We start from the raw sequence: 12066 nt of genomic DNA, 5'->3' as shown, positions 1-12066 counted from the left end.
GGTCCTCCAGAGCTGGATGCTCTCCTGCTCTAACAGTCCCATTCATTGCATTGTTCTCAAGGGGGAGGAAATCAGACGGTGGCGTAAGGAAGCCCACATGCTTCACACACACTGGGTCAGTTGGTTTACCCAAGACCTTGTAGCAGCCCAGAATCCAATGAAAACCTAGAGTGAAATATTTGCTGCTCTTATTTGCTTAAGTCTACCTTACGATTTTCCCAAGACCCAAGCAGTATGAGTTTTAAGCATTTAAAATTACATCTGATCATTAAGATCTGCCAGCAATGCAATGGATTTTGATCTTTTTTTTCTCCCGGACTTTACTTACCTTTGAATGCACAGGTTTTGCTGGCTTCTTAAACTAGAAGTAATTCCCTTCCTACGCATGTTTCTTCTGGTACACCAAAAAAAATAAAAGATTTTGCTCATTGATGTGAATTATTTGTATTAGTGTAAAATACACAGGCATCCTGATATTGAACAAGGGTCACGTTGTGCTAAGTGATATACATAGAGAGAATGAAAAGATTATTTCTACCGTGACATGTTTACAGTCCAAACCTAATAAAAATCAAGAGGTGAAGTTTGTAGACCAGCCCTACAGCCTTTAATCTTTTTTGTGTCATAGCTGAGTGATGTGGATTTAAAATGCCATAGACATAGACTAAGATGCTTTTGGGGATATAGACACATGCTTATAAGACTGTAAGTAATACTGTGGTGGAACATGTGTACATGATCTTTACTCTAATTAAATTATGTCAGGCTAACCGTAATTCCAGGAAGAATGTAAAAGTGGAAGACAGAAGACAGAGCTGAGATGGGACTTTCTAGAAGCATGGTTAGGGAAATAGACAAGGGAAATGGGGTTATTTAGTCTGGAGAAGAGAAGGCTGAAAGGAGACCTTATCCTCCTCTGCAACTATGTGAAAGGAGGTTGTAGCAAGGTGGGTGTTGTTTAGATTGACTATTAGGAAAAAATTCTTTACTGAAAGAGTGGTGAAGCACTGGACCAGCTGCCCAGGGAGGTGGTGTAGTCACCATCTTTGGAGGTTTTAAAAAATGTGTAGATGTGGCACTTTGGGACATGTTTTAGTAAGCATGGTGCTGTTGGGCTGACAGTTGGACTTAATGATCTTAGAGGTCTTTTGAAAACTTAATGTTTCTATGATTCTGTAATAAGTTAATAAATTCATTTGCTTTTGGGTTATTGTTATATATGTGTTATGTATGTGTTATTGGCAATAGTGCCAAAAAAAACCCTCACCAAGTGCAATTATTGAGAAACTAAAGAAAAGAAAAGAAACATCCGTTCTACTTCTTAATGTATTCTGATTAATGCTACATGGGAAGGCTTCTGTCATGAGGAAGCAGTGTTGCATCATAGCTTCCTGGGTGAGACTCCTCTAACCAAAGGCAGATGTCTATACGATAGATGTTTACCCTGGAGCTAAACCTCCTAGCTTTGCTGTCAATTATGCTCTTATGGCACAGTTTTTCTTACATTAAGACAGATGACTCAGAATTTAAGGAGATGCATCCTGTTCTTTGTCCCGTTGGAGTCCACTTGTGAACTTATTTTTCAGTATTACTTGAAGACTCACAAATATATAAGTATTAATGGATTTATCCTGTTACTTAATAAGACAGCAGGTGATTTATAATGAGATTGAGTTATTTGCCCCAAGTCACAGAAGAGCCTATAAAGAATGTTGGAAATAAAAAACAGTCTCCTTGGTTCCAATCTGGCAGGCTAGATAGAACATCCTTCCCCTTTTCAAGAATTTTTGAAGCTATATATAGGCAACTATCTCTGTATGTGATGCAGCTATGTTTGTTTCTTGATTCTGTTTCAGGAATAATTCAAACATGCTTAAATGCCACCGAAACCAAACTGAATTTTATTGTGTGGCTTAGGTGTTTTCTTACATCATGTCCCTTTCATGATGTTGTAACTCATATAGTGTAGCTTAGAAGAGACTTTAGGACCTCATCTGGTCTAAATCAAATCCCTCACTCAAAATGGGGTCAGCTTTGAAATTACACCATATTGCTCAGGACCTCGATTATCTCTGAGGATGAGAATTCTGCGGCAGATTCTTTTCCCACCTGCACACATCATTGGGAATGTCTTTTTCCTTATTTCTACTAAGAGCTCCCCAGCTGCAGCTTGCCTCTCTGAGTAGAATCTGTTTTCTATAACCACCCATTAATTAATTATAGACAGCAATAAAATCCTTGCTTAGACTTCTGTTCTCCAAGCTGAATGAACCCAATGACCTCCCATGTCATGTTCTCCATCCCCTTAAACATTTTGGTCTTGCTCCACTTTACTTTTCTTTCTGTACTGAAGATCCCCAGGCTGGACACAGTTGTTCAGCTTTCTCATATGTTATGCTTAACAGAGGGTGAAAAAACACCTTTTTTTTTTGGTTCCAGAACATTTTTGGTTTCAAAACGGTATTTGATGTTTTGTTCATTAGTTTCTTACTGCTTAATGCAACATATTATTTTAATGATTGTTTTTCCAAGTGTCTCAGCTGAGCAACAAATTGTTCTTGCTAGCGTTCATGAAAGGTGCTGAATGCTTTGGGTGAGGGTTGTGCTCAGTGTAATTTTGGCAAACTCAAGTAACCCAGGCAAAAATCAAAAGGAGGAAACAGAAGGAGAACACTAGAAGCTGTTAAAACTAAAAGAAAAGTATTTATAGTATTTTTTAAAAAACTAATCAGATATCTGGGTGGACAAATTCCAACATTAGAAGTAGCTAGGATTCAATTTTTGGTCCTTGACTGGTGTGAAACAGAGCTACCTGGTCTGTATCAATGCATACAAGATCTGTCTCTACCCCTATCCTTGTCTTCTCAGGAAGGAGCAATGACTCAGGTCACAAGTATAGAGAAGTCACTTGTCTGTTCAAGTGACACCAGTGCCATTGTCCACCACCCGCTTCCTTGCATTACCTAACTTTCAACTGAATGTATGCAGTCCTAAATCCAAAGCACATTTTTCTATCAGTATATTTCAATGAGGAGCTTGGGCTTTTCCAGTTTTGGGGTCTGGGAATACATATAGCTGCATCCCAACTTCATGGTAGAGCAAGACTTCATAACCATCTAATCTTCCTGCCATATCCTCAACTCCCTAGGAGGACAGGCAAGGCTATGGGAAATGGGGAGCTGCACATCTTCCAACAGCCATGGATGGTTGGGAGATGGGAAGTACAGGGCGCAATGCTGAGCTCATCTGCCCTGTGGTTCAGATATACCCTTTGATATCACCTGCAATCTTACAACTTACAATAATAATTGCTCTTATGGAAACGCGGTGGGATGACTCACATAACTGGAGTGCTGCTATGGAAGGCTACAGACTCTTCAGGCAGAATAGGCGAGGAAAGAGAGGCAGTGGGATAGCCCTCTATGTTAGAGAGAGTTTCAACAGCCTCGAACTCATTGATGTTGATGATAGGGTTGAATGTCTAAAGGTGAAAAGCAGAGGTTCACCTAATAAGGCAGATATCGTGTTGGGAGTCTGCTATAGACCACCCAGCCATGATGAGGAGGCTGATGAGTTATTCTGTAAGCAACTGGGAGAAGTCTCACAATCGCCAGCCCTTGTCCTTGTTGGAGACTTCAACTTACTAGACATCTGCTGGAAGTATAATACAGCAGAGAGGAAACAGTCTAAGAGGTTTGTGGAGTGTGTGGAAGACAACTCCCTAACACAACTAGTGAGTGAGCTGACTAGGGAAGATGCCCCACTGGATTTGCTGTTTGATAACAGAGAGAGACTTGTGGGAGATATGACAGGTGGAGGACACTGAAGGCATAGTGATCACGAGATGACAGAATTCTCAGTTCTAGGAGAAGCAAGGCAGGGAGGCAGTAGAACGGCCAGCGTGGACTTCTGGAGGGCAGACTTTGGTCTGTTCAGAAGGCTGCTCGATCAAGTTCCATGGGAGACAGTCGTTAAGGGCAAAGGAGCTCACAAGGGCTGGATGCTCTTTAAGAATGAATTCCAGGCAGCACAAGAGCAAGCCGCCCCTGTGTGACAGAAAATGAGCTGGTGGGGAATAAAATCAGCCTGGCTGAGTGAAGAGCTCTGGATGGAAATCAGGAAAAAGAGGAAAATATATGAACACTGGAAGAAGGGGCAGGCAACTCATGAGGGCTACAAAGATGAAGAGAGATCTTGTAGATAGAAAATCAGAAGGGCTAAAGACCAATTAGAACTTAGATTGGTCCATTCTGTGAAAGACAATGAAAAAATCCTTTTACAAATATGTCAGTAGCAAAAGAAGGACGAAGGAGAATCTCCATCCTTTACTGGACACAGGGGGAAAAATAGTGACAAAGGAGGAGGATAAAGCTGAGGTGCCTAATGCCTTCTTTGCCTCAGTCTTTCAATAGTAAGGTAAGATGTCCCCTGGGTACTCAGCCAGCAGCCAGTAGACGGAGGAACAGCAGAACAAAACTCCCTTAATCCAGGAGGAAATGGTTAGAGACCTGCCAGGCAAACTAGGTATTCATAAGTCTATAGGGCTAGATGGGATTCACCCAACGGTACTAAGGGAGCTGGCGGAGGTGCTTGTGAAACCTCTTTCCACATCATCTACCAGCAGTCCCGGCTGACAGGGGAAATTCTATTGAACTGGAGGCTGGCAGATGTTATACTCATTTACAAGAAGGGCCAGAGAGAGGATCCAGGAAATTATAGGCCTGTCAGTCTTACATTAGTGCCAGGGAAGGTCATGGAGCAGGTCATCCTGGGTGCCATCTCACAGCACACACAGGACAACCGGCTGATCAGGCCCAGTCAACATGGGTTTATGAAAGGCAGATCCTGCCAAACTAACCTGATTGCCTTCTATGAGAAGGTGACCCACTTGATGGATGAGGAAAAGGCTGTGGTTGTAGTGTTCCTGGGCTCTAGTAAAGCCTTTGACACAGTATCTCACACTATCCTGCTTGAGAAACCATCTACCACTGGCCTGGACAGGCGCACCTTCTGTTGGGTAAAAAAATGGTTGGATGGCCGGGCCCAAAGAGTGGTGGTAAATGGAGTTAACTCCAGCTGGAGACTGGTCACAAGTGGTGTCCCTCAGGGCTCAGTGCTGGGTCCAATCCTGTTCAATATCTTTATCAACGACCTGGATGAGGGAACTGAATGCACCCTTAGTAAGTTTGCATATGTCATTAAACTGGGAGGAAGTATTGATCTTTGGGAGGGTAGGGAGGCTCTGCAGAGGGATCTGGACAGGCTGGATCGATGGTCTGAGGCCAATGGGATGAGGTTCAAAAAGGCCAAGTGCAGAGTCCTGCACTTGGGGCACAACAAACCCTGTGCGGTGCTACAGGCTTGGGGAAGAGTGGCTAGAAAGCTACCTGGTGGAGAAAGACTTGGAGGTGTTGGTGGACATGAGCCAGCAGTGTGCCCAGGTGGCCAAGAAGGCCAATGGCATCTTGGCTTGTACCAGAAATGGTGTGGCAAGCAGGGAAGTGATTCTGCCCCATACTCTGCTCTGGCGAGGCTGCACCTCAAATACTGTGTTCAGTTTTGGGCTCCTCACTACAAGGATGTTGAGACTCTGGAGCATATCCAGAGAAGAGCAATGAAACTGGTAAACTGGTAAAGGGGCTGGAAAACAAGTCTTACAAGGGGTGACTGAGGGAACTGGGTTGTTTAGCCTAGGGAAGAGGAGGCTGAAGGGAGAACTTATTGCTCTCTACAATTACCCAAAAGGAGGTTGCAGAGAGGTGGATGTTGGTCTCTTCTCCCATGTGGCTGGTGACAGGATGAGCGATTGTGGCCTCAAGCTGCGTTGGGGGAAACTTAGGTTGGACATTAGGAAATATTTCTTCACTGAGAGGGTTATCAAGCACTGGACCAGGCTGCCCAGGAAGGTGTTTAAATGGTGGGTAAACAAAGTGCTTGGGGACATGAATTAGTAGTAGACAGGTACGATTTGAGTTGATGACCTCTAAGGTTTTTTTCAACATAGTGATTCTATGATTCTAATTGGAAAAGGCCAAAACATGTCCTAATAATCTGTACCATGCTCAAAACTCTCACCAAATTCCTGTCCAGTCTGTTTTTCCTAAATTAATTTGTGAAGAAGTGCACAGACTGGAGTGACACATGCCCTACTGTACTCCAGTAAGTTTCTACCACCAATGGTTGTTTTCATCATTTAAGTAAAGTTTCTTTTCTTTTGCATGACTTGGTAAACATTTAAAGATCTTTTAGATGCTTAATATTTGTTTTTCTTTTAAATACACAAGTTCATTTTTTGGTGGTGGGTTTAGTTATTGTTCATAGCCTTTTCTGGCCCCTGACTGACATTTCCTATTATTTAAACAGCTAATTAGGCTCATTTTATTAGGTGTAAATGTCTTTCCATGCTTTGACAGGCAAACAGTAATCTCTAAACTTCAGTAGCATGTAGGAATTTATTGCCTGTTAATTATGCCCTAGGGCATAGTGACTTTTAAAAGTGAAATAACAATTAACGTGTCTCCTTATACGTATATGTTACTGCAGTGCCTGTATTGTTGTAACATATGTCTAGTTGGCATTATCAGTCATTCAGAGGGCAGCTATTCAAAACTACACTGATTTTTCAAACAAGGTGGAGTTTCAGATATTAATACTAACACAAAATACAATCTGGTTGTTACACTTAGTACACAAGGAGTTGCTTTTAAATGGCTTTCCTTTTTTTGGTTCTGTCTTTCCTAATGACAGCATGAGTGCCAGATTGTGTGGTTGTTACCTGATTTTGCTTTCTGTGTAATGCTTTTAAAGCCTTTTGTGTTCCGCTGCTTGCGTAAGGGCTTGCTTGGCATTATACTATATTCTTTTGATATTTCCTACATTCCATGTCAACAGATGTGCTGCTCAGTGTGTGACTCATTGATAACACACTGAGTTTTCACTTCATTTGTCAACTCATTTGCCTTTGTCATAAATGTTGAACATTTTGTGGGATCTTATTCAGCCACCCACTCTTCCTTCTAGAGCCCTTTTCTCAGAAACAATAAAATTAACCAAGATTCCTTTTATTTGTCTTGAAATAGGTTCCTTAATGTGGCGGTGAAGTCATGCAAGGATTCATTATCAGTTTAGGGCAGATTTTATATCTATTATCTTTATTTTCTAAGCTAATATGCATCCTTGAAAATTGTACTAGGCGGAAAACTGTGAAGGGACTGGAAGAATGATACCATAGTTGTACTGCTGAAGATACTGGTTGAGGACTTCCGATGCAGGTTTCTATAGTATCAAAGTAATGCATTGCTTATACATTTTGGAATCCAAATGTGATTCCCTTAGAACTCCTAAGGAAATGACTCCATAACTGTGAGTGATTAGATACAATATAGAGTGTGTGTGTGTGATTGGAAGGGGAAGCAGTGTCCTTGATTGCACAGTTTTATTCTTTTTGGGCCCCATTCCCAAGCATCTAAAAATATTCTGTGCTGATCTCTTTTATTCTGAGGCTATATCCTACCTCTTACTTCAGTCACCACTTCCTTTTGGCTTACCTTCTTTGCATTCTGACCCTGCGAGATATACTGTTTAAAATTGCTCCAACCATAGATATCTAAAACCAGACAACCAAGTGGGCAATTGTGTCCTGTTATTCCAAAGGAGGCAGAACATTTGTACCTTCCATTAACTTTGGTTAACAATGTCAATTCTCAGCACCTTTAGAATTAAGGAAATGTGCTTTAACGTTAAGACAAGAACCTCACTATGAACTTTTAAACTTATGTCACTCTTCTAAGTCTTTGTCATAAGACCTTCAGGGTGCACAAGCAGAAAAAGTAATATATACTCTATGTTAAACCCCTGATGAGGCTACAAAGTAGATTGTGCCTTTCCTTTCTGTTCAGAAAAAAAAAAAAAAACCAAAAACATTTCCACAGTAAACTTATTCTCCAAATAATATTATATTTGGAGTATATACCTACTGCACTGCTGCTCTGGAAAGCTATAGAGGGGTTTCAATGGGAAGAGGAATGCAAAGAAAGACTTCTTAAAGGTTTCCCAATGTGTTCACAGAGATGCCACACAGTTTTACATATATTACAGAGCATACAGAGAGGCAAAATTGACATTGGCACATATACATTGGACAATAAGTTGCATTATCTACAGCAAAGGGGAGTAGGGAGTGAAGTCATATGAAATAGAAAATAATATAGTTAATCTGATAGCTAAAATGGTCAGCAGCTCTTTAAGAATCTTTTCCTAGTTGCCTCTCACAAACATACTTTTTGCATCTAATGGAAATGTTTCTGCTCTTCCTTTGGATAAACAGTATAGATAAAAAAGATCAAAATTTAAAAAAGGGTTTCAGGAGGATTAGAGATACATTGTGCTTTTGCAACTGTGTTATGGGACAGAAGATCACACCTCACCGGTCCTGAGGGATAGCAGTAGATGGAGCTTGGTCCAAGGAACTTCTACACTCAGCAGGCCAGATTTTATCTCAATCTGTCACTGGACAGTGCTTGAGATTGCGGGGTTGGTGGTTAAGTGTGGTGAGTCTACGTACAGCATACCCGACAGTCGGCTGGGAAAGCAAAACCCCCTAAGGTCCCTTGATAAACTTGTGCTATTTTCATTCTTATATAATTTTGTTTTGATTTATTTTCTTAATAATCTTAAAGCCTAAGATGAAGAAATTACTGCTTTTACTAGCAGGAATGGGAAGGGCAATTCTACGGTTACTGCGTGGGCTGGGATGGAGTTTTTACACTTCTCCTCAAGTTTCTTCCTCATCAGCTTAACAGTTTCTCAGCTGTCACCAGTGCCTCCGTGGTTTACAGTCTTTCCCACTATTGCATTACTGTCATCTCTGGCTTTCCTGCCACTACTCAAGAAGTGATGAAGTAATTACCAATCATCAGATATGATTTTGTTGCCTAATTGTGTGGGAAGCTTAGGTAACAGTCTCTGAAAGTCCTGAATTTCAAACTATGCTGCTTTATGAAAATCAGATCCACTTAATATGTCTCTAGTTGGGTACTTATAGTTAGGAGTGTACAACACCAGTCCTTCACTGGTGGATATTTTGGCTCTGATGATTGCATCCATTCCCTCACCACATTAAGACTGTGTAGCAAGGTGACACTTTTCTCTGCATTCTCACGGTGTCCAGATTGAGGTTTGGATTTGAGATCTCACTTTTCTCACTGTCCAAATATGATATCCGCTGTTATCATTGTGTTTATGATATTTTCTCTCCCCTGTGCAAGAGACACCTCATGATGGTTTGAATCCAGCCTGCTTCCTGTCTTCTTTACTTCCCAAGCATATGAAGCTTAATTATGATGTTGATGTCCCTGCGAAGGTGCTTTCAGATCCATTGCTCAAACATTGCTTGCATTTGACAGCAAGTTATAGTGCGCTTGTTTCTTTCCTGAACAAGCATTTGACATAGAGTGGCTCAATCATTGCCAAGACCCTGTAAGGATACTGAAGCCCATCATATAATGACCATTTCCTTCTCTATGCAGCCACTTGTCACACTGTGGAGATTCTCCCAGAGGAAAATCCACCAGTCAACCATTACTTTATCCAACCTTTGATTCATTGTAATAGAGAAGAGTGAATTAACCTTGATAAAAGCAACAACCAAACGAACAACAAGCTAATACTGACTAATTCTGTCAGTCAACTATGTGATAAGAGCATGTTGTATCTGCTCTTCAGTTGAGATATGCTGCCAGCAGAACAGGAGGTCTAAGTTCATCATTGCTTGTTAGCAATTTCTTTGTTTACTTAAATGGGAGTTTGCCATAACTTGTTTTAGTTAAAAGGTGCAGGAGTTGTGGTTTGTCTTTCAAGAGTGGCTTTAAATCTGGCCAGTTGAGTGAAACCATGGTGAAAAAGAAAGTCAGGTTAGGTTAGGGCGGGTGATTCAGCAGCAACATGGGTGAAAGGTAAGATAAATTATTGCAAGTAAGCATATTTTTAAATAAACCATGTTTACATATTTTTCTAAATCCTTCTTATCCTTTTTTTTTTTAAATACACGTTCTGCAAGTTCTGCTCAGAGTGCTCAGGGGGGCATTTTTAGCTGCTACAGGCTAAATAAAATCCTGAGATATGGAATAGGAAAATAAGACTTCTTGCTCAGTTGCCTCTAGCAACTTCCAATTGTCTGAGCAGAAGAGATAGATTTTAAGGTATATTTTCCATATTTCTTCCCAGAAAAAAAAAAAAAACAAACAAAACCCACATATGGACAAAGGATTGGTATTAGCCGTCAAATCACTAAATCAGTCGATTTTTATGGCACTATTTTTAAAAAATCTTTCCTGCTTCTACAGGATAGTTTATTTCCCATTCTTTGGTTCTGGTGCTAGTCTGATCTTTCTTTCCCTGTAATTAGTTAATGACTACTTCCATTTCTATAGTAATCATATTGCTATTATTTTTATGTCTTTGTGCCCAGGGCCACTGCTGTCTGTCAGCATACTTCATGTGTTCTTTTTTAATTAGTAGCTGGAAACACCTTGTAGGAAAGCATGGAATGACGTATTGCTCTGTTCTGGAGCAGTGACTATGGCATAGTTTTGAGGAAGCTATTCTGTAAAGCTAATAAAAATATTTTAAAAGGTTTAAATATTTAAAACGTTAATATTTTAAAGGGTGAAATGATTTATGACCTGGACATTTTTCTTCAGTAATTGCAGCAACTAGAAAAAGAGATAGAAGAAAAGATAAAAGTGTGGTTACAATACTTTAGCCAGATGGCATGGGCACTAATTTCTCTTCTATGACAGATCTTTTTAACTGTATGGGCAAATAATTTTATTTTCATGTTCTTCTATTTCTTTTAAAACAAAGAGATGGAAAAACATCAGATCCCTTTCAGCTGACACAAGTAGTTTTGAACCTTCAATAACCATTCTTTATTTCCCAGTAAGTATAACTTAAATCTAGATAAATAAGAACAGTGTGAAAAAAGGAGAACAAATGAAAGGAAGCATTAACCCTTCTAGATAAAGAAGCATGTAAACGTCTCTATTAAAAAAAAAAAAAAACAAACCCTCAAAACACTAACAAGGAGAGAAGAAATATATGGAAAATGTAACCAAAGAAGCCTTGTTCACTTATGAAGGAAGGAAAAGTGAAATGGTCTTTCAGATCAGCAGCCTTCTGACTAATTAATTTACACCAAGAGACTATAGGCAGAACACTCCTAAACAGCAAGAACTGAAAATGAAACATTCTACTAGACGCTGTCACATTTCCTAGCACAATAGAAGTGAAAGATGCCAAAATTTTAAACTAGAAAAGTGCAGGTGAGGAATAACTTATGGAGAAACATTTAAAGGTCCTGATGGTTGTGATGAGGAAATATCGTTAAGTCTCTGTTCTCTGAAATAGAAGGAAGTTGTAAACACAATGACAAAGCCCAGTGACCAAAGTGACTGTGGCATCTGAGTGTGTGCTATATTCTGTTCAGAGGCAGACAAGCCTTCTACAATACTATCCAAAGCAGAATAAAGGAAACAACTGCTGACAAATAAGGGAAGCACAGATTGCATTTCATAAAGGAAGATCAGTTCTTCAACCACAATTCCTCAAGCTACTGCCTGTGGGTTAATTTTGATCCTGGAAACTAAACCACAGAATAATTTAAATTTCTGTTTCTTAGCCAGAAGAACACACTCACATTCTCCACTCAAGCAGGCAAGCCAAATGAATCCAGGGGAACATAAACATAAAAGCAGTTTAGCCAACTTTTCACTGAATTAAATTAAAAGCTCTATAACAACTCTACAAGAGCTTTTATTTAGACTTTCTTTTCATCTAAAAGGCTGATATTCTTTGCATCAATGAAAGATTGACAAACTGTTTCAGGCGGTTGTCTAACTGCTGTCTTCACATATATAAAATGAGGAAAACCTTCTCTTTTCTTTTTTTTCCATTTAACACAATTTGAAGCTGTTGACAACGAAGCAGCTGCATTCATCATCTTCAGCAAGATTTGGTTGCTCTGATGTGCAATTTAAAGGCCCTCCAACTTAACTGCTGTTCCAGCTT

Source organism: Cuculus canorus, chromosome 1 (assembly GCF_017976375.1).
Source record: "Cuculus canorus isolate bCucCan1 chromosome 1, bCucCan1.pri, whole genome shotgun sequence".
NCBI classification, from domain to species: Eukaryota; Metazoa; Chordata; class Aves; order Cuculiformes; family Cuculidae; genus Cuculus; species Cuculus canorus.
The sequence above is the reverse complement of the archived record's forward strand: the minus strand, read 5'-3'. Positions refer to the sequence as shown.